At 33.7% G+C, this 23,833-nt stretch overlaps 1 long non-coding RNA gene across 1 annotated transcript; it reads right to left on the bottom strand.

Moving 5' to 3' along the window:
* Positions 1-755: 755 nt before the first annotated feature.
* On the bottom strand, positions 756-2,396 carry LOC128290377 (uncharacterized). The gene is made up of 3 exons (XR_008280187.1): positions 2,294-2,396; positions 2,175-2,218; positions 756-990 (listed from the first exon to the last, which is right to left on the bottom strand). It is a non-coding gene; the product is annotated as an uncharacterized LOC128290377 (long non-coding RNA).
* Positions 2,397-23,833: the final 21,437 nt, after the last annotated feature.

Raw genomic sequence — 23,833 nt, 5'->3', positions numbered from 1 at the left:
TCAGTATTCTAGAGTTTTTAGGGTTGCCCTAGTCATAATGTCATGATATGGTCTCGTTCTATCTACAGTAATATCTTAATACGATGTAATATGAGGAATGTAAATACTTACAGACTTGGTGCAGGGGATTCAAGTCGCCAATTCTTTCTCAATCCATTTAAAACTCGAAAACCATATTTTGATCACCGAAAATAGAAATTTAAAACTTTGATTTGAAAACACCCTTTATTTTGAAACTCTTGATTTAAAAAGAAAAACTTGGACCATTTTAACATATATACTCCATAAAACATCTTTAAAATGAACTTTTCAAAACCATTTCCAAAATACCCTTCTTAGGCCTAAATTTTTGAAAAATTTTGGACCCGATCCACAGCCGAGTTGTTGCAACCTAGGCTTTGATACCACTAATTGTAACACCCCAAACACCGCCCAGACGTTATGGCCAATCGGCGTGCCACATTGGAGTTGAAAACCCACGTTCCGTTTTAGTGTTTTAAAACCATACATTTTATTGAGTTAACAAAGTGTATGGAAGCTGGGCACCGTGTAGGTATCCGAGACAGAGGAGGTGAGCCATGAAGGTCGCTTAAGTCTGAAGCTCTTTAATTGGATCCAATCCTAGACATGCCCACAACCATAGCCACACTTTGTTATATCGAGTTTAAATTTGTTTAAGTGGGCGTCTTTGATAAATCGATTAATCATGGTGTTGAACTCTTTTGGAAACAAGTATCATTTTGAAAACACGTCATAAGTCTAACCCATTTGAATAATTATCAACCAGGTTTAAAGTTATTAAAGTTAAAATAATCCTAAAAAGAAATAAAAGAAAAGTTAAAATGGCCTTATTACAACCCCAAAAAACTATAATAATAAATAATATTTAATGGAAATTTAAAGAAAACCAACGCTTATTTAAAAGTCCAAAGACAATCACCGTGGCCATTCTGAATCCCCTCCAGCCCAAGTCCCCACATCAAGGCTCACCTGCAAGGTTAAGGAAAGGGGGTGAGTTTGGAAACTCAGTGTGCAACAAGCCCCTTTTAGAGCCCAAAACAATAAGCACTGTTGGGTCTAAGCCCAAATCCAATCTCAAACATATCTTGGGCCATAGCCCTTTTCATATTTCATATTTCATAACACTGGGCGAAGCCTTTTCAAGTTTCATATTATCGGCGAAGCCTTTATCAGAAATCAGTATGGCCCATAGGCCCATTTTATAACACATGTAATTTCAAATGAAAGAATGCAACCCATTTGGGAGACTACTCAACCCACCATCCGCTACTCTCCACCGTACTAACCAACACACCATGTGGGATTAACTCGACCCACCCGCCATAACTCTCTCCTTTGGCGGCTTAGCTTTATCATATAACCGAGGCCTAGCCTCTTTTAATAATCAGGGCAAAAGCCCTTTTTATAAGCGGGGCATAAGCCCTTTAATAATCAGGCGTAAGCCCTTTTGATAATCGGGCTTAAGCCCTTTTGATAACGGGGCATAAGCCCTTTAATAACTGGGGCATAAGCCCTTTTGCACTTCCTCCATCCATATAAAAACCCAACCCAATGCATTTATGAACATCTCATGTGCATATCATACATATCATGTTTATCAAAATCCCATGCATTAAGTTCATATATAAACCCTAGGGGTATAATGGTCACTTTTACCTAGGGGCAAAACGGTCATTTTCATGTTATAGGGGTAATCTCGTAATTTTACCAAAAATTAGGGTTTCCATGTCCATTAATGGTTACAAACAATTCATAGGTGCAAGCAGTGATCTGGCCCATTTTTAGCGAAATCGAGTTATTGGGCCAAAAACCCTAATGGGCCCTACTTAGCCGATTCATCATCTAGGCCCATTTAGCCTTTATCCATAACAAGATAATAGTTTTAACATGCAATTTAACAGATTTCCCATTTTCTACGAAATTTACCCAAATGGGCCCGAAAGCCTATTGGGCCCTATTTTAGCCTCTCGAGGCCCAACTTACCGTGAACGCTAAAAACACGTCCTTACCGTTTCCATTGTTCCCGATCATCATCTCATCGATTCTAACTAACTAGTGAGCGTTCGATTGCTCACAAGTCCTCGAAATGCCGAATTTCGCATTTCGCTTTTAACATTTATCACTTTAAGCTATGAAAAGGGTTCGTTACACACCTGATTTGCGATATTCCTTGACGAGATCTCCTATGGGATTTCTCCTATAATCAACCACTTATAGATTAGACCATGTTATTATTAAACCAAATCGAAAACTACCTATTATCATCACTTACACATTCGGCCACCATCCACAATGACCCTTGGGTTCATACGTTTGCCGAAGTTGATGACTAGATTTAGTCACTCCGATGATCCAAGCTTTTCACACACTCCTCGATCGGTAGCCTTTAATCCTCACTAGTACCAACAAACCAAATAACACCAAAAACCCTTTTAGCCTTAGTCGACGAGAGGGTTTTCACTTTTCTTAAACCACAAGATACAAATGGAAAGAAGGTTCGAATACTTACCAAGAGATCTACTCATTGAAGAACGTTCCAAATACCTTCCTACCCCATATCCGTTGTGAATCCAACTTAAACGTGCGTAGAAAATAGATCTAAATATTAATTCCCGAATCACTAAAATATGAACCTTTCGGCTTTTCAAAGAAATATTAATCTAAGCTATTTAGAGGTTAGCACACACTGTTATAGGTTGAAGTTGAAACGTTTCCAAAATCAATCGCCTCGATAACCACCACCATCACTCAAACTTAACTAATCCAATATCAATATATGTAAATCCTAAGCACATCAGTCATACGGAACATAAGGGCATATTCGTCATTTTACCATACAGGGGTATTTTGGTAGTTTTACAAATTGAGGGTATTGCGGTAATTTCACAAACCAAGGGTATTTTAGTAATTTTGTAAATCGAGGGTAAAACAAGTAATTCTATAAATCGAGGGTAAAATGGTAATTCTATAAATCGAGGTAAAAGCAGTAATTCGTAAATCAAGGGTAAAACGATAATTATGTAAATCGGGGTAAAATGGTAATTATGTAAATTGGGGTAAAACAAGAATTACGTAAATCGAGGGTAAAATAGTAATTACGAACCGAGGGTAAAAGCAGTAATTCAGTAAATCAAGGGTAAAACGGTAATTTTACAAATCGAGGGTAAAATAGTAATTCTATAACCTGAGGGTAAAACGGTAATTCTGTAAATCGGGAGTACTTTAGTAATTTTACAAGTCGAGGGCATTTCAGTAATTGGTAAACTAAAGTATTTTAAACATGGATAACAATACGAATGGGCCTAAAGCCTATTCTCGGCCCAAATGTGCCCACACGCTCGTGTGGCCCTTTTAGCCCAAACCTAGCCACAGATATGCGATTCACCTAGCCTAGTCCAATATTTACTACACAATCAAACAACTTATCCAATTAGGCCCATTGGGCCCACATGGCCCCTTTCGGCCCATCGCGGCCCGAAGTAGCCATCCAACAACAAGAGTAGTGATAAATACACACCTGATAGGAGACTGGAGTTAATCCACGCTCCGAGCACTCTTAGCCGACGCCCAACCCAAACGAGCACGCCATACAATGAAAGGGATCGACCAAGAAAGGTACATTTACTCTCTTCATGGTTCCTCTATTTAAAGCCGACTTCACAACCACTCTTATATTAGCTTCGATGTGGGATCCTCCAACATTAGAGTTTAAATTCAACACCAACTCTTGCCGCCTCGTTAGCAAAATAAATGCTCCTTGCTTGCCATGGGATTGAACCTATGCCTCCCCTTAAATGCTCCACACGCTACTTGCCACTAAGCCACAAGGCTTTTTGTGTCATATTTTATCCCCAATTAATTATAAGGTCTAAAGGCCAAAGTTCAGTTCCTTTAAAAAAACAAAATAAATTGCAAGAGCCAAGGCTTGAATCCGGGCTCCCATACAACCTTAATGACACCACAACCACTAGACTACAAGCTTCCTTGTGTCATTTATTTAACACAATAATTTAAAAACCCTCATCCAAGCATCTAGGTGTTTTTTCACTTAATACCAAAATTTTTGCTAAAGCCCAAGTTTGAACCCAAGATTTCTCCAACACTTCTCAAAGCCATTAACCACTAATAGCAAACATTTAATTGTTTCATTTCATTGCACAATTAAATACCTATATACAACCTCCTTACGGACCCCCACTCAAGGCCCAATACTTCTAGGCCCAAATTTGGGGTGTTACATATAGCCTGCTAGGCTCGAAAGCCCGAATAGTATCTCACCAGCATTATAGCCTGCTAGGCTCAAAGGCCCGAATAGTATCTCACTGGCATTATAGCCTGCTAGGCTCAAAGGCCCAAATAATACTGTGCGATATTCAAATCAACAAGTTTCATATAACACAATCACACCAAATTGGGTACAAGCATTATTCGAATATATCATCCTATATTTTATTCACTTTTATCTTATTTCATCACTCACATTTAAGATTTGATAGTTTACACGTAACATCTTACTCATATTCATCTAACACTATCATTTGATCATGAAAGCATATCACATTTTACTTCCATTACAATTGCCATTCGGCCATATACATATATGACAAGTAATACTTAATTCTCATAATCTGTCATGTCATTATCGAATATTATATATATTTAACTACTTAAAACTTACCTCGAATATATTTTTGAATAGTCTCGGTTCGGCTATTCAACTACTTTCTCTTTTCCCCTTGTCCAACCTTGGTTCTCTATGCTCTTGAGCTAATTCAAACAAAATTTAATTTATTAAGGTCCCATCAAGCTAGCTTATAGCCGAATATTCATTGTCTACTTAGTTCACATACACAAACACAAAACTCATAAGGCTTATCATATTTTCATATATATATCTTTACCATATAGCCGAATATATATATATATATATATATATATATATAGCTAATCAAATAGGTATTTATTTATGTTTCCCTTTTAACATATATTGATCAACTAGTCCATGCATTAGCCATTGACACATTCGGTCATTAAAGCAATAACCTGTTAACATTCAAGCATTTTATACCAAAATTTCTCCCAAGGACAAATTCATCTACAACCTTTAGTACATATACAAAGTTTATATTAATTTATACACCCACCATTAACCTAGTATCAATTAACTAAGTACTTTAAAATTTTCTTTAACTAAGTAACTTATCCGGAAATAATAAGGGCAAATTTAACAAGCTTAACTAAGTAACTTATCCGGAACAATTTAACAAGCTAAATTCAACTTATAATTTGAGCATAACTCATCAAGGCATCCACACTAATTTATTATCCAAACATCCATAGCCGAATACACATATTCTTTCATTCATTCTTAAGAAAATTCTATCAAGCTTAAATCTCCATTTCATCATTTTAAAACGCAACATTACTCAATATTATCTAAATTCACATTCAGCAACTACATATACACACAAGCCGATTTCACCTTCTTATCTAATGCACCTATATGAACATTTAGCTAGCTCAAACTTCACTCATCCACAATTACTCATTAAAACATGAAGACAACAACCATTCCCTTCAAATTCTTCCATAGCCGATTACTCATATCACCACACAATTCAAAATTTTGACATGGGCTAAGTAAGGGACTTAGCAACTAGCTTAAATTATGCTAAAATCTCAAAAACTAACATGAATTACTTACCTTAATTCCAACTCAAAGGTGACCGAATGGCTATCTCCCCTTTTCTTTTTTAAGATTCGGCTAAGCTAAGGAAGAAGATGAACCAAAACATATTGTTTTTCTTTTTATCATCTTTTCTTATTTTAATTAATTTTTATTTCATAATTTAAGCCATTAACTATTGTAATATTAATATATAATGCATATATTGCTTCTCATCATCATTATGGCCAGCCACTACAAATTAAAGTGGAAAATTTGACATGCAAATATACTTATTTTACACCATAAATTATTTGGCCACTTCAAATTAACCTATCACATTTTCAAAAATTTTCACATAAGTCCTATTTAATAATTTCACATACAAATGACAAAATCAAAGCATGAAATTTTTCACACATGCACCTTCACATATAATAAGCACAGAATATAACATCTAATTATTTTCGTGACTAGGTTTTGTGGTCCCGAAACCACTTTCTGACTAGGGTCAAATTAGGGCTGTAACAAATTTAATGTGACAATAAGGGTTTTAATTAGAAAAAAAATTCAATTAATCAACCTACAGTTAGTTGCTCTTACTTTCGAAAAAGATATTAACATAATTTAGGGATTTCTAGGGATCAAGTAACAAGTGAATAAATTGTTTAATTCATAATCATAATAGTAGGTGAAGTCTAGGTGGATTCTTTCCTAGGTATTGCCTATCTCATTGGTTATCGTCGATTATTTTCCTATTTCATTCTCTGTTGCGTTCTTAGTTAAATTAGTTTAGTAATTTTAGATTAAAACACAATCACTCCAATTTGTCGTCTAAATAATAAGAAAACGGTAATAACTAGTACTTTTTAGTCCTTATGGATACGATATTCTCTACTCACCATAGCTATAATAATTTTTTATAGGTGCGCTTGCCTTAGTCATATTTATAGTTAGTTTAGTGACAATCAGGTAAGTACGCCTCAATCCCAATGTTTAGATCTCGAATCTTTAAAGAATTCCTATCTAATGATAATCTTGCAATCGATTAAACTATGTTTCTCGATTTTTCATCGAAACGTTTTACCATCTTGTTTTATCTTGAAATCAACCATTAATCCTAATTGTAGGTTGAAGGACCTGTTTTAGGTACCTCAGATCAGATTTAAACGAGAGGGACATCGCTCGTTCTCTCGGTGAAAGGTGTGTGTTCTTTTACAAGTGAATTGGGGAAAAACTATGCCTAGATAAGGGCACACGGTGGACCACATGTCTATGTCCCCCTACAAATATTAAGATAGTTTGCTTCTCACACGAGCACGACCTTCCACACGGTTTGCCACATGGACATGTGGACCACACAGCTATGTGCCATAGAAACCCTAATGTAGTTTGTAAACCACACGACCATGTAACCCTTTCACACAACCTATAGCTTCTCACACGGCTTGGCCACATGATCATGTGTCCCTTGTTTCACAAATTTTATAGTTTCATCCAGAATTTTATGATTTGGTTAGATTAGTCCCTGATTGGCTCCCGAACTATTTTTAGTATTTAATTTATTCAATTAAGCCCTTGATAATATTAATAATGCTAGAATCCATGGTCTAAATGATTGAAATAATATTATATTTATATATATTTGCATGAGTTGTGAATAATTATGTTTAATGTATCTGTACTTGTGAATGTTTATATAACATGCTTTATGATAATGCTAAGTTAGATCCTTGAAAAACATATGTTTTGGGCCACTATATTGATTAGTTGAGAGCATAATTATTGTTGCCATATTTGATCTGTTATAAGTATGTTATCCATTTTGTCGCAATTTGTTATAAGTATGCCTTGTACTTTTCCTATTGAGCTTATCTGTTACAAGCATATATTTGCTACCGTATTGTTATATTAAAAGCATAATTAAATCCTACTATATTTAACTATTTTGAGCATGCCTTATTACATTGCATGGGGTGGGACGATTTGAATGGATGAAGTATTCGGCAGTTTATCTGCTCGACCAGTGGTTTATCCACAATGTATTTTAGTCGGCAGTCACCTGCTTAACTAGTGGTTTATCCATAATGTATCTTAGTCGACAATCATCTCCTTGACCAATGGTTTATCCACAACGTATTTTAGTCAGTGGTCACTTGATCGAGTAATGGTATATCCACAACTTCTTTTAGTAGCTTTTATCTGCACAAACGGATGATTCATCCATTAATATATTTATCATTAGCAGTTCATCTACAATGATCAGTGATTTATCCACAACATGATGTAAAGCTAGAGGAGTTTTGGGAAACTCCTACTGTGGTGTGTATGGATGGGGTAGGACCTTTTTTACTTTGAAACCGAACTTACGTTACATTCATAAGCAATTACATGGCTATGGACATTAAAATATTATGTTGATTAGTTGCTCTAAATTACAAATATTTTGTATTGCTAATTAGTTGTGATTTGTTCTATGAGTTGATATTCAGCTTGACTTGTCTGCTATTTGCAATAGTCACCTTATGACAGAACTCACACTGACTTTCATAGCTCACTCCCCCTTTTATTTTTATTTTTAAAAAAAAAATTACAAGGTTAGGATGCGGACGTGACATATGGAGGGCTCAAAAATATTTTTTTATAAATTATTATTGGACTTTTTTTATAATTTCTATTATTTCAGAACTTTACTGTTTTATTTATGTTTTGGAATGGGACTTATTTGGTGATACATGTAACAGCCCATTTTTAATGAAATCAGAACAGTGGTTTCAGGACCACAAATCCGAGCTGGAAAGAAAATTTAATTTTATATTTTTGCATGGTTAGTATTTTGATAGGAATGTCATAAGAAAATTTTGAAAAGGAAATTTTATAGATTTTGTGTTTAATTACAGATAGGACTAAATTGCATAAAATGAAAAAGTTGGATTCTAGTAGCTAGAAGGACCAAATAGCTACGGAATTCAAAACCTGAGGTCTTTTTTATGGTAATTAGACCATTAAATAAAAGTTAATAGATATTTTTGGTAAATCATCCATGGAAAAATTTAAAAAAGGCTAAGGACTAAATTGGAAATAGAAATAATTAAAAGATGATAAATATTTAATATGAAATAAAAATCATTTTATATCATCTTCTTCCCAAATATTCCATGGAAACCCTAGGAAAGAGAAAACAAGCTTTCTTGGCTTAATTGGGTAAGTATTCAAGTCCCGTTTTTAGTAATTTTTATATTTTTGAGATCGAAATAATCTAATCTATCTATTTGGAGGATTAATTTGAAAAGTTATTAAAGTATAGAAGTTATGCTATGGATGAATATGTTGAAAATCTGAAATTTATTGTAGAAAATGAAAAGTTGTTGATAGATAAACAACTTTTACAAAGTGAATTTTGATGAAAATGTGATTTAGGGACTAAATTGTAAAGTTGTGAAAATTGAAGAAAAATTCTAAATTTTTATAGAGTACATGTGCTGTAAAGTTTATATTGAAAATTTTGGTTAGGCTTGGAGTAAGGAGTAAATTGCATGAATTTCATTTTCCGAGCCTAGAGACGAAATTGGAATTTATGGAAAGTTTAAGGGCAAAATAGTAATTTTACCTAGGATGTAAATTGAGTTCAATTGAATGTGAAATGTGATAATTGATGATTAAATTAATTTATATAGATCCAGATAACTCAAATTCAAAGTTAGATCGAGGAAAGGAGAAAGTTTTGGATTAGTAAATCTATATACGCGAACAAGGGTCAAGGTAAGTTCGTGTAACTTAATTGAGCATGTAAATATGTTGAATTGAATGTTGTATTTGTATAGAATGTGATTTATATTCATGTAAATTAATTTGTATGTTATAATATAAGAATTGAATACATGCTTGATATTGCTTGAAAAGAGTTAAATTTCGTTTGAATATTGGATTTCGATGGACAAATGTGATTTCCCCTATTGAATGAGGTCCTACATTTGTTGCTGAAGGGATTTAGCTCAGAAAAGTAATCCTATTGACCTCATTATAGAAAGGATTTAGTCTGGACTGGTAATCCTAATATAAGCCCTCTTGAGCATATGTTATAGATAGGATTTAACCCGGACGGGTAATCCTAATTAAGCTCTTATGAGCATATGTTGGAAACAGGATTTAGCTTGGACAAGTAATCTTGTTATATGGTATGTGGCTTGAGAGTGTGCTTTCTGATTAAGTGCCTTAATGGGTACTCCTGAATATGAATTGACAGGGTATTGAATTGTACACCTTAAGTGTACTATTTGAGTATCCATCGGAATTTCAATGATTCAACGGACCAAATACTTGACATGATATGAGAATTATGAGATGAAATGATAAATGTCTTGAAAGGATATAGCATCATGAGCTCATCTATTTTTATTTGATGTATATGAGAATTTTGTGACTAATATTTTTGATTGAATGCATGTGTTTAGGCAATTTTGTCAAGTTGATGGAAACATGTTATTATATGCTTAATTTTAATAAATGAAATTGGTAAGTTTAATTCTAGTTATACAAACTTACTAAGCATAATATGCTTACTAGGTTTACTTTTCTCTGTTTTATAGTGCATGAAAGCTTGTGAAGGTTGGTGAACGGTTAGAGCATCATCACACTATCCGCTAGCTTGTTTTTGGTATAAATAGTAACCTCATTTTGGTATAATGGTATGTATAGGTAACTTTGCCATAGTTGGCTTACAAATGTTGTTTGTAATCTAACCATTGGAATGACTAGTAATGATTGTGTTTTGGTATATCTATGAAGGTAATACTATGGCATTATCATGAGTACACACATTATGGTTTGATTGAGCTATGCTAAATGAATATAACTATTAAAGATAAGATCATAAATAGGTATGTATGTATTGATATACTATGCTAGAAGTTAGAATTGGCCTTGTTATAATGCTTGAATTGGTTGGTATATGAATGCAAAATTTGGTGTAGGTTATTGGCAAGTTTGGGTGAGAAATAAAGCTAGAAAATTGTTTTATTTTGTCCACAAGGGTAGACACACGGGCGTGTGTCTTGACCGTGTATGATTCATGGCTTAACACATGGGTGTATGGTTTGGCCATGTGCCCCTGCATCTTAAAATTTAGAAATAGAATGCTCAGAATTGGGCACACGAGCTAATTTTTGAAAATTAAATTGATCACGCTGCCTACTCACACGGGCGTGCCTTTGGTTCACACGGGCGTGCCTTTGGGTCACACGGGCGTGTCCCTAGACCACACAGATGTGTGAGCCCTGCACATAGGAAAATTTTAAAAACTTCGCGAAAAATTCTCTGAGATCCCGATTTAGTCTCGATTTGGTTCCAAAGTTCATATTGGGCCTCGAGGGCCCATACAAGGGACAATAAGACCAATTACAGAAATTGAATAGTAAATAACCTGAATTATTTGTAATTGTTCTGTAAACTCTGGTAATACTCTGAAACCTTATTCTAGCGATGGATACGGGTAAGAGGTGTTACAATACATGCATGGATGGGGTGAAAATTATTAAATTCCATTCATCAAAGTTTCCAATTTTCATGTTTGGGAAATCATTAGACTTGTGATGACTTTTTGGATGGGTTCTAGAAATATCTTGGCCAAGATGTCTTATAGAATTCGAAGATCTATATCTTAGCTTTGAAATTCACATTGAATGACCCAATTTCAAGTTTAGGAGCTCAATTTGTGATCATTTTAGTGAAGACTACGCGAGAAAAATTTTTGGACGAGATTATGACGGGAATTACTAGTTTTGGGCTTTTAATTTGAATTTAAATCATATCGGGTTTGGGTTTTAGGCTTAATTTTTATTATCTGTGAGCCCAATATTTTATTTATCAGCTTTTATTATTTCAATTTTTTTTATGATTATTAAATATTTTAAGTTATTTAGGAGTTTTATGTCAAAAAAAAAAATAGTTTCAAACTACTTCTTGTTTAGGTTAATTAGAGTTCTAGTATACTTAAGAGTTTTATGTAGATTTATTTAGCTAGCCTATATAAAGGCCTTTGCAGTGTACACAATTCATTCAATTGATTATTATTCAACTTCTCTTTGAATTTTTCTTTTTCAATAAATTTTCTTGAGTTTTCTTTTAGAAGAGTTTTAACAATCTTTTCAGATTGTGGGGATTATCTTTAAACTTTTTCTTGCCAAGTTTTCTTTCTTGGAGGGGAAATTAGAGCTGTTTGAGGGGGTTATGGATTCTTCTTATTTCCATGGCTTCATAGGACTTCTACATGCCATATTCCATCTTTTCCATCTATCTTCTTTATTTTCTTTTTTATTGTTTTATTGTTCTATTTTACTTGTCTTAGATTATTTATTTCAATTGTTTCTGTTCAATTTTTTTATCTGACTTGGACTCGTTTGTCTTTCATATTATTTCAAAATCCATATTTCAAAATCCAAATTTCTTTCCGAACGTCTAGAGCCCTAAGTTAAATCTGTGGCTTGGACAAACTATGATCCTTCTTTCACAATCATCCTTATCATTTGGTATCAGAGTCGGATGTTTTAGGTGTTCTTTGTATTCATATAAATTGATTTCTAGCAAATAGTCTCAAAATAATTTTCTTTTAGCAAGCAAATTTTTGGAAAAAAAATATTTTTTAGTGGAAAAGCTTTTTTAAATGATCTAAAATTTTACATATTATTTCTTGGAACTATTTTAGAATGTAAAGAATATTTTCCACAAATAAAGTGATTGAAAAAGTACAAAAAAATTAAAAAAACATAAAAAAGGAAAAGAATAAAAAACTATTCAGTGGGTTGAATTTCTGTCCGAAAATTTCCAGATATAATATACATTAATTACGAAGGCTAGAGTTTAAATTTCGTGATTTTTAGAAATCGGGAACACCTTGAATGAAGCTTGTCAAGTTGATTCGCGATTTTTTCTAGTTTTCGGGTTTCAGGGTTTTTCATTGACTCTTAGCCTTAGGTTTTCATTTGGTTTTTCTTTTTATTGTTCCTTTATCCATTCTAACACTTTATTGTTTCTTGTGCTAGGAGGTTAAAGCAAGTTGCACATTCCTTTCTTCCGTGCAACACAATTTCGATTTTGGCCTCATAGTACTACTAGGTTTGCTTTGGTAGTTTGATTCTAATCATTCTGATTAATTAATATTAAGACTTTTAAAAGACTCATAAGACTATTTCTTACCTTATTGAGAATTTGATTTTTATTTTCAAGTGTATAACAGTAAGGTTTGCTTAATTTTTGTTCTTTGAGTGTTTTGATTTCAACCTCTAATAATGGTACGTACACATAGTAAGGATGTAACACCCCGTACCCGAGATCGTTGCCGGAGTCGAACACGAGGTGCTAACAGACTTAATTCATTTATTTTCTCAGTCCATTTTAAAAATTTCCAGACAAGCTGGCTAACTGCGTCACTGTCACCTTAAAAATCATATCTTGAGTTCCAAAACTCCAAAACCAGTTTCGTAAATTTTTCCTAAAACTAGACTCATATATCCATCTACAATTTTTTTTCTAGAATCTTTGGTCAAGTCAATTAGTACAGTTTATTAGTTAAAGTCTCCCCTAATTCAGGGTTTGACTACTCTGACCTTCATACATTACAACTTAGATATCTCCTTGTACAGGGCTTCAATACTTATGCCATTTGTTTCTAAAGAAACTAGACTCAAAAAGGAATCTATACATATAAGGCATGACGCCTAATTATCTCTGGTTGATTTATAGTGAATTTCCTAAGTCCGAATAGGGGATCCAGAAACCGTTCTGGCCCTGTTTCACGAAAACTTTAAAATCTCATAAAATACTGTTCATATGATCGTTTCATTACTTTCCTATGAAAATAGATTCATCAAGGTTCAATTACATAATTCATTCACTATTTAACTCCATTCATACTATTTTTAGTGATTTTTCAAATCCACACCACTGCTGCTGTCAGCATATGTTTTTAAGGTAAACTTTACCTATTTCATGGTTTTCCATGAATCAACTAGAGTTTGTCATACATAGCATCACAATAATCATAATTAACCATTCCCAATGGCTAATCGTTACCAAACATTTCCATACCTCTCAATGAACAACATACAAAATGATTATAATGCTATGCTCAAAGTGTATATAAGCCATTTTCGCATGGCTATCCAAATTTATACAAAACCAAAGGGTACATGACCAACACCAAAAAGGGTAGTCCTATACATGCCATTTTTAGAGTTCAACCAAAAGTGTACCAAAAGGGGCTTTGATAGTGTGGACGACTTCGACTTCGACAATCCCGAGTCCGATAGCTGACGAACCAAAATCTATAAAACAGAGAATCAAAGAAACGAAATAAGCATTGAATGCTTAGTAAGTTTTGAGCAGTGTCAACAGATAACAATCAAATTATAACCTAGTCGTTCGTATTTTTATTTCACTCTTCCGTCGGGCATACCATCCCTTTACCGAATATGCCCATTTCATCATATATAATGGGCAGATAAATTCTCACTTGATAGTGATCTCTTATAAACATAGGTACATTACATATTTTCGCCTAACTTTCCACATTGACCAAACGCACAATAATCATAGAACAGTCTTATTGCTTTACTCACATATGCATCACATAACAACCTTGTGATTTAGTCCAAATCACGCTTAAATATAATCTCAAAATACATACCTGACCAACTTAACGCATTGAACGTATTTATTACCAGTTGATACTGTGAAGTCGTATAATCCTATGCTTTACTCGAATCTTCAGCAAAACCTTTAGCTCGAATAGTCCCCACACGTAGTTATCGGGTCTTACCCGGACAAAATCTCCACACGTAGTCATCGGGTCTTACCCGGACAAAATCTCCACACGTAGTCATCGGGTCTTACCCGGAATACATTTCCAAGTTTCATGTACATTTAATCACATGTTACAACATTCACATTAGCCATTCGGCTTTACCACATATACATATCTCATACATATTTCACATTCGCCATTCGGCTTTACCACATATACATATCTCATATATATTTCACATTAGCCATTCGGCTTTACCACATATACATATCTCATACATATTTCACATTCGCCATTCGGCTTTACCACATATACATATCACACATATATTTCACATTAGCCATTCGTCTTTACCACACATATATATATTTATCTTGTATATCAATTTCAGCCATAGCTTATAAGCAACTCAAATAGTTTCATCAATGTTTACAACAAATTCACATATTCACCACAAGCTGTTTTCCTGAGCAATAGTCACTAAATTATTTATAAATGGAGCTACAAAACTCAAAATCAATTGCCGTTAATTTTCCCTGAATATAGACTCATATATCTTCCATCCATAAAATTTTCAAAATTTTGGGTTTGGTCAATCAATACCAGATTTTTCTTAAAGTTTCCCCTGTTTCACTGTTTGACTAACCTGACCACTCTTCACTACGAATCAAATTTCTCATTGTACAGAATTCAAAATATGTTCTATTTGATTTAATTTGAAACTAGACTCATTAAGGAGTCTAAGCACATAAATTTTATCTTATAACCATTTTGTAAAAATTATAATGATTTTCTAAAAACAGAACAGGGATTTGAGTCATTCGACACTGTCTCACACAACTTTAAATATCTCTTTATAGGAAGTTTCTTTGCTTACGGTCTCTTTTATAAGAAACTAGACTAATTAAGCTTTGATTACATATTTTATTCAGCCTATAATTCCACACCAACAATTTATAGTGATTTTCTAAAATCATGTTACTGCTGCTGTCCTAAGCAAATTATTACAATTTGCTCTTAAATTTCCAAGTCCAAACACTTATGAACTTACCATTTGAGTTTAAGACATATCATGGGCACATCATATCTTATTAAATCAACTCATTATGTCCTATTATGACTGAATTTACTCAACATTTAATCACTTAAAACTTACCTCGGATGCTGTTGAACGATTTCAACGGCTATTCGATCACCATTTTCCTTTTCTTTATCGGATTTAGTTCCCCTTTGCTCTTGAGCTTAATATAAACAAATAAATTGATTTAATCATTTTGAACATCAAAGAGGAAGTCAAGGTACTTAGCCCTTATATATTAGGCATTAGAGTCATATATGTATGAAATCACGAATCAAATTCAACATATTAGCCAATATTCTCCTTAGCCGAATTTTCTAAGTCGAGATAAAGCCATCAATATGCTTACCTATGGCGAACATACACATCAACCTATGTACTCATTCATGTGGCGAATATGCATGTCTATGTTGAGGCCGATTGTATACTTAATACATTCTACAAATATGGTCACTTGTATTGACTAAATACCATTTTGTTTCAAGTTCAAAACTCGCTAATACACATATATATACACTAGTAATCAAATACTAACATTTGCACTTCACCTTAATAGCTAGCTTAGCAAACCTTGATTTAACATATAATTGTTCATAATACAATTTAAGCATACTCTCCATTCCATCAATTTCAAAACACATACATTACTCAATAATGTTCAAAATTATATTCGGCCTTAGCACACAACTTGCTAGCCGATTCTTCTCCATCTAGCAACTAATGCACATATGAGCTCATTTGTTAGACTCTACTTCATCTAACAACAACCATATTTCTCTTCTACCTCCTATCATGGCCGAATGCTCAAGATACCTCAATACCGAAACTTTTAACTTGGGTTGCTTAAAGAACTTGGTGATGAGTTCAAATTTATCTAACACCTCAAGCATCATAACACATCCATATAGCTAACATGCTAATGGTATCAAGGCTTCAACTAAAACTTTTGAAGCCTCTTAGTCGAATATTAACTCTCTAATAACCCCAAATCCATCCATAAGATAGTTAGAATTTAGACTAATCATCCAAGGGATGTATGAACTTTCAAAGCAACACTAAACATACCTTAATCTAGTGAACCACCATAGCCGATTTTCTCCAAGCTTTTTCCCTTCCTTTCTTTCCTCTATTCGGCCAACTTGAGCAACATGATAACTTTTTTCTTTTTTTTTTTTCATCATTTTCCTTTTTCCCTTTCTTTATTACTAACTTTTTTTTTATTTATTGTTTCCTACATACCACATTAACACAAAGTGGTTATAATATGGTTAATCCCATAGCATGGCCGGCCACTAGTTCATCTTTTGGGTATTTTGACATGCAAGGACAACATTTTCTAACATGCATCAATAGGCCACTTTAATATTTGCCTAGCACATTTCTAAATTTTCTCACACAAGTCCTATTTAGAAAAATTTACTTACAATTAACAAAATTCAAACATGAAATTTTCACACATGCCTATATACATATAATAAGCATCAAATATAATGGTTAATTATTTTTATGACTCGGTTTTGTGGTCCCGAAACCACTTTTCGACTAGGGTCAAATTAGGGGTGTCACAAAGGACGAGGACCATGATCCATCCATGGATACCAAGGAATGAGTTACAGCACTATTCAATGAAATAAGGAAAGATTTCATAGAAGCACAAGAGCGTTTGGAAAATAAGTTCGACACATTGCAAACTCAAGTCCTTCATCGCGAGGCAATTCAACAAAATTTCAGCCAAACTTTGGCTCGAATGGAAACTAAAAATGATAAACCTTGGGTAAAGCATAGATATCATATGTGTAAAAAACCTATACTTGTTTCCAATGTTGTTCAACCTTCTATTGTTCATAGACTTATCAAGAAATGTATTGGTACAAAAAACATAACATCTTCTGCGAGCTTAAACAACTTATGGTAGAACAAAGAGAACAAGCTAGCTAGTGTATGTGGTGTAATGCGAAGGATCACAAAGTCTTTGAATGTCCAACATATTCATTTAAGAAAACATCCTTGCAAGCTGAGGAACGTAAGTATGACACAGAGCCTACTAAGGAGTCTTCATCTACTATTATCATCGAAAATGATGATATAAATGAGCAAGAAACTTCAAGTGACATCATTTGTAAAGATAGTAAGTGTGATTTTGTGCCTATTGTTGAGTCTATATCTAACATTGCACCTTGTTTTAAAGTTGATGTGTGACATCCCGAATTAGGGCCTAGTCGGAACAGTGGTTTTGAGACCACAACTCTGAGATAGAAATAATCATTTTATAACTATTATGAAGTACATGATGTGTATGCATGCTTGTGTGAAAGTTTCATGAAAAAGTTCTATGCATAAAATGCCTAATTAAACTTTAGAGACCAAATTGAATAAAATGCAAAACTTGTGTTCTAGAAGCTTTTAGCATGAAATTGCTTTAGATTATAAATTAGAAGGTCCTAATTAGCAAAATTTTGGACAAAAATGGGCATGCATAGGAAAAAATTGAAAGAAAGACCTTAAGGCCATTTTGGTCATTTGGTAATTAAAAGAATAAAAAGGGAAAATCAAAGCAAAAATGTGCTCATCTTCTCCATGCTTGGCCGAAATTCTCAAGACACCATAGCTAGGGTTTTGTTCAACTTTCAAGCTTGATTGTAAGTGCTCCCAAGCCTCGTTTTTAATGTTCTTTATATTTTTGAAGTCCTCGTAGATTGATTTACTTATTTCCACACTTATTTTAAAGTAGGTTTTATGTATAAAAATTTACCCATGTGTGAAATGCATGTATTTTGATGATTTATGGAGAAATATGAGAGTTTGGTGTGTGATAAACATCTTTTACTAGGTGATTTTTCATGAAAACCACTAAAAATGACTAGATTGAAAAAAGGTGTAAAATAAGTGATAAAAATCTATTTTTGATGAAAATATGGGCTGTTATGAGTATAAGGAAAATTCGGCTAGGCTCTGGTAATAATGAAAATGCATGCATTTCATTTTACAAGCCTAGGGACTAAATCGTAAATTAGTGAAAAGATAGGAGTAAAAAGGTAAATTTACCAAAGTATGAATTATGGATTGATTTGGACAATGTGATTATTAAACAAGTTAAATTTGGCATTATAAATCAAGAAAAACAAGATACGGGTCTTGATCGAGGAAAGAATAAAGTTTTCGAAGAATAGGCTCGATTATCATCATTTTGTACGGAGGTAAGTTCATATGCAAATAATGTGGTGTTGTAACATGTTTTTAATGTTTTGATATTATGTGATAAATGTTTTCTTATTGTTATGAGTTATATGCTTATTGGTTTTTATGAAAGCATAAATGATATTATGGCCGTTACAAACGACATCACGAGCAAGTACGACAAAGTATGCCATGTGCAAGTGAGGAAAATCCCGTTTGACCCTTAGGAATAGTCTAGGATACAAGTGACATGTCACTAGAAAATAAGAAATCTAAACTCATTGAGTTGCTCTAGGCTTGTAACACCCCTAACCTGTATCTGTTGCTGTAATAGGGTTAATGGCGTTACCAGACATTTTGAAACATTCACATATACTTAAGCATAACATAATCAAAACATATAATAATCATTCACAGTTGTCCCTTATATAGGTCTTCGAAAGCTTAAACATACTTTATAAAGGAGTTAGAACTAAACCGAGCACATATAAATTTTTCCAAAACTTAAACATTTTTCTAAGTTAGAAAAGGTCACATGCCCGTGTGAACAGGCCGTGTGCCTCACACGGCATTAGACATGCCCGTGTGTCTATGTTGTGGCAAAACAAGGCATACATACTGACTTGTCCACACGGCTACAAGACATGCCCGTGTGCCTTGGCCGTGGTCGAAACTAACTTGGGTCACACGGCCGACCACACGTACGTGTGTCGAGCCCGTGTACCCTTTGAAATGACCACACACGCTCATGTGCCAAGGCTGTGTGCCTCACACGACAACCAGATATGCCCATGTGTCTAGGCCGTGCTCGAAACTGACTTGTATAACTAAGTTACAGCAGGCACACAATCAAGACACACACTCGTGTGCTCAACTGTGTGGGGTGAAATTGGGCTTGGGTTAAGCCACATTTCTCACCTATCTCAAGCACACCAAAACAACAACATTTTCTGCATCATTTATAGGCAACCAAATCAACCATTTCATACATATTCCATAACATCCAAATAACATCCAATTCACTACTCAATTTCTAAAACCTAAATATACCAAATCAATATGCCAAAATCATTATAATTCACATAAGTTCCAAAAGTATAATCTCATCATCTTATCACCTATTTCATACCACAAAATTTACCATTTCAACATTTCATAAATAAACCATCACATAAGCAATACATACCTCATATAACTTACTTAGCAAACACACCATTTAGGCCAACTTAAGAGGCCATACATATCAATATCTACAAGCCAAGTCTCATGGCTATAATCACAATTCAAAACATACCAAATAACTCTAGCCTATACATGCCATATACCATATATACAACTCTCAAACGGTACCAAAATAGATGTCCGATAGTGTGAATGAGTCACTGACAATCCCTGATTTTGAGCTAGCTTTATAACACTATAAAACAGAGAACATTTCACACAGTTGGCTTCATAACTTAGTAAGTTCGTACCAAATATAATTAACAGTTTAAATATATAAAACATCAACTCATAAATACTTAGTAATTCTCAAATCATCCATCAATTTTATTCCATCACAATTAATATGTTCATACTAATTCATCAAGCTTCACACACAAAGCATCATCTACCACATAGGTATCGTACATACCTGAATTTTCCCGTATTATTCATTTCATTATCACCTCTTGTTCAAAAACATTAATTCATTCGAAAGTCTTTCCATGATTTAAGAATTCACACACCTAGTGCATTAATGATTAGCCGAAGCTATAAAGATCTCGCACACTTAGTGGCATTTCAACTAACCGAAGTTATCTCCGTATCGCACACTTAGTGCCTCATATAGCCAAAGCTATTCCAATTCACACACGTAGTGCTATTTATAGCCGAAGCTATTTGAATCGCATACTTAGTGCCGAACATAGTCGATTTATCATCGTATTCAAACCAAGCTTAAATATATACAATATATATATTATCAAAACATTAAAACATAAATTGTAACATCATTCATCACATATGAACTTACCTCATACTCGGAAATGATAATTCAGATCGTTTACTTGATAACCTTCGATTTCCTCCGATCTAGATCCAAATTCCTCTTTTCTTGATCTTTATGTATTCAAAATTAACCCTCCTATTCAAAAAATCATTCAATTCAATCTATATACACATATTTAGGGCATTTTACAAATTAGCCTTCACATTTTCACATTTTAACAATTTAGTCCTTAATTCACAAAATACACAAAATACACAAAATCTACTTTTACACATACTAGGACGAATGTTCATAAAGTTCATATAAGCCCATATATTCCATCCATTTCACATTTTAGTCCCTCAATTTTCCATTTTCACAATTTAACCAAAATTCAAAGACAAAACATGTTAACCTAACATCAAGCTTCCATATACTATCATCAAACTTCATAAAACTCCTAGTTTCATCAATGGCTCAGCTCAAAATCATCAAAATTTTTTGAAATTTAAGCGTTGGCTTTATAAAACATAAAGCAACGATCTCAAAAACATAGAAATTATCAAAAACCGATCAAATTACATACCTTAATCTTCAAATTTCCAAGCCGAACCCTAAAAGCTTTTAATCTTTCTTTTTCTTTGATATTTTTGGCAATATAGGATGATAATGAACCAAGTTTTATGTTTTGTTTTTTTCTATTAACTTAAATACTAAATTACTTATATAACCTCAATTATAAAACATGAAATCCATTTAATTCAAGTCCATAATAGTCTACTCATAAATTTAATGGTCTATTAACCACATAAGGACCTCTTAATTAAAGAGACATAGCAATTTGGCACACTTAACATATAGCAAGCAACTTTTACGTTTTAGGCAATTAGGTCCTTGTTATCAAATTGAGCACCCAAACGATTAAATTTTCATATGAAATTTTCACACATACTAATTCAAATATAATAAGCACGGAAAATAATATTAAAAATATTTTTTTGACTCGAATTTGTGGTCCCAAAACCACTATTCTGACAGGGTCTAAACCAGGCTGTTACAACTCTCCCCTCTTAGGGATTTTCGTCCCCGAAAATCTTATATTGCTGTTTTATAGCATCTTCGGGCTCCCACGTAGCCTCTTTAATACCGTGTAGACGCCATATCACTTTAACTAACTGAATTTTCTTATTTCATAATTCTTTAACCTCGCTTGCCAAGATACTAATCGGTTCTTGTTCATAGGTCATATTAGACTAAATCTTAATTTCAAACAGAGAAATTACATGTGAAGGATTGGATCTGTATCGTTGAAGCATCGATACATGAAACACGTTGTGAATCTTTTCTAACTCAGGTGGCAATAACAATCTATAAGCAACCAGCCCGATACGCTCGATAATCTCATACGGCCCGATGAATCTCGAACTCAGTTTGCCTTTTTTGCCAAATCGAAGTACTTTCTTCCACAGCGATACTTTTAGAAAGACTTTGTCATCGATCTAAAATTCAATATCTTTTCGTTTCAAATCTGCGTAAGATTTCTGACGATCAGAATCTGTTTTCAAACTTTCTCGGATCATTTTTACTTTCTGTTCAATCTCTTTTATCAGATCAACCCCATGAATTTTATTCTCACTGAACTCAGTCCAATACAAAGGTGTACAACATTTACGACCATATAAAGCTTCGTACGGTGCCATTTTAATGCTTGATTGAAAATTATTATGAATTCAATCAATGGCAAATATTGTTGTAACACCCCGAAATAAGGCCTAGTCAGAATAGTGGTTTTGGGACCACAAACATGACGTGGAAATATTTATTTTATGGTTAGTATGAGGCTTAGAATATGAGAATATGCATATGCTAAAGTTTCATGAAGAAATTCTATGAGTAAAGTGTCCAAATGGAAAATAATGACCAAATTAAATAAACTGTAAAACTTGGATTCTAGAAGCAATTTGTATGAAATTGCTTTAGATTATTAATTAGAAGGTCTTAAAGAGAAATTTTCCAAATTTTTAAGTTTTTGGACAAAAATGGGCTTGTATGGATGAAATTTTAAAGAAAGGGCTTGAGGGTATTTTGGTCATTTGGCTAATTAATGAAATAAAATGGGAAAAATAAGCCAAAAATCAGCCATTCTCCTCCTTCATCCAGTCGAAATTCTCAAGCTCTCCATAGCTAGGGTTTTAACATTTTCAAAAACAATAGTAAGTACTCCCTAGCCCCGTTTTTAATGTTCTTCGTATTTTTGAAATATCGGTAGCTTACTCTCTCCATTTCTACCTATATTTTGAGTTAGTTTTCATGATTGCAAAATGACCCATGTGTGACATGTTTATTCTTTGATGTTTTATGGAAGGATATGAAAGTTGGATGTGTGTTAAACATCCTTTTCTAGGTTATTTTCATGAAAAACCCTTAAAAGGACCTTTTTGAAAAAGGTGTAAAATATGTGGTAGAAATGTGGAATAATGGAAAATGTGGGCTGTCATAAGAGGAAAGAACCTTCGGCTAGGCTTGGGTAATGTAGAAATTGTATGCATTTCATTGTAGGAGCCTAGGGGACTAAATCGTAAAAATGTGAAAGGTTAGGGGCCAAACGGTCATTTGGATCGAGGGTGAAAATTTAGACTCTAATAGTATAATGTGAGGTGTTAATGATTCATTTTTATTGTTATAGACCCCAAGGAACCAATTTTGGAGGTCGATCGAGGAAAACGAAAGGTTTTGGAATAACCGAAACACGATACTGAGACGAGTACCAGGTAAGTTCAAATAACTTAAAGTAAACTCATATTATATTTAATTGCATTTGATGATGGCATGAAAATCCATGAAATGTATCTTTAATAATAACATATTGATAAATGTACCAATTGAGGTTGAAAAGGAAGTTCGATGGATGAACCATGTTTTACATGTGACTTGAGGTCCTGCATGTGTTGCAGAAAAGGATTTAGCCCCGACAGGTAATCCGTTGATCTCAAATATAGAAAAAGATCTAGCTTGGATGGGTGTTCATTAAATGATTGAGCCTCTCGAAGAATATGTGTGCATTGTGGATTTAGCCCGGACGGGTAATCCGATTAGGGTTTGAATTTAGCCTAGACTGGTAAT

Source organism: Gossypium arboreum, chromosome 3, assembly GCF_025698485.1.
Source record: "Gossypium arboreum isolate Shixiya-1 chromosome 3, ASM2569848v2, whole genome shotgun sequence".
Classification (NCBI taxonomy): Eukaryota; Viridiplantae; Streptophyta; class Magnoliopsida; order Malvales; family Malvaceae; genus Gossypium; species Gossypium arboreum.
The sequence above is the reverse complement of the archived record's forward strand: the minus strand, read 5'-3'. Positions and strand labels throughout refer to the sequence as shown.